Here is an 869-nt window from a genome sequence, read left to right on the forward strand (position 1 = left end):
TGGACTTTTTTTTTTTTTTTTTTTTTTTTTTTTTAAATAAAATATATATCTTCCTAGACCTGACGGGTCGACCAGTTGTCTCTGTGCACTTCCTTTTTTTTGACGGACTGGAAGCGGGTCGACCAGTTGTCCGATTAAATGTTTGGCCTTAAAATGCTAAGTACCGGGGTCGACCAGTTGGCCTTGTGAACTTGGGTCGACCAGTTGTCTTTTTCCATGTCTTGATTGACTGATGTCATTTTCAATGTGTTGGTGGTTTGTTTATCTCTTTTGTTCTCTATGCCAAAACGCCCCACTCACCAAGCACTTTTTTTATTTATTTTTTTTTTTTATTTATTTATTTATTTATTTATTTATTTATTTATTTATTTATTTATTTATTCATTCATTCATTCATTCATACATACATACATACATACATACATACATACATACATACATCCTGTCTATCTGTCCAGATGGGGCAGGGGTAGAAGGGGCTAGCTATGAGAGGAAGGTGCTCGGTGGACATCCAGTTGTAAATAAGGCTGGGAATAAATAGCTGAATATTAATTCATTTGAGTAATATTAAAACTGTTCAAGTAGAAAACAATTGCTTTCTTTTCTGTTTGCCCAGAGATCTGACTGACTGCAACTTGGAAAGGAGACGGCCCTGCTGGACAGAGACCTCCCTCCTGCTTTGGGTGGGTCGACCAGTTTACATGTTTATTTCCACGTTTTGTCTTTTATGGATTGAATGGATGTGTCTCATTATTTTTTCACGATTGCTTGCTTGCTTGCTTGCTTGCTTGCTTGCTTGCTTGCTTGCTTACTTACTTACTGTTCAGCCCATCTCATTTACTGATGGGCCATGTCCCCTTTTCCACAGC

Source organism: Microtus pennsylvanicus, unplaced genomic scaffold (assembly GCF_037038515.1).
Source record: "Microtus pennsylvanicus isolate mMicPen1 unplaced genomic scaffold, mMicPen1.hap1 Scaffold_262, whole genome shotgun sequence".
Taxonomy (NCBI): domain Eukaryota; kingdom Metazoa; phylum Chordata; class Mammalia; order Rodentia; family Cricetidae; genus Microtus; species Microtus pennsylvanicus.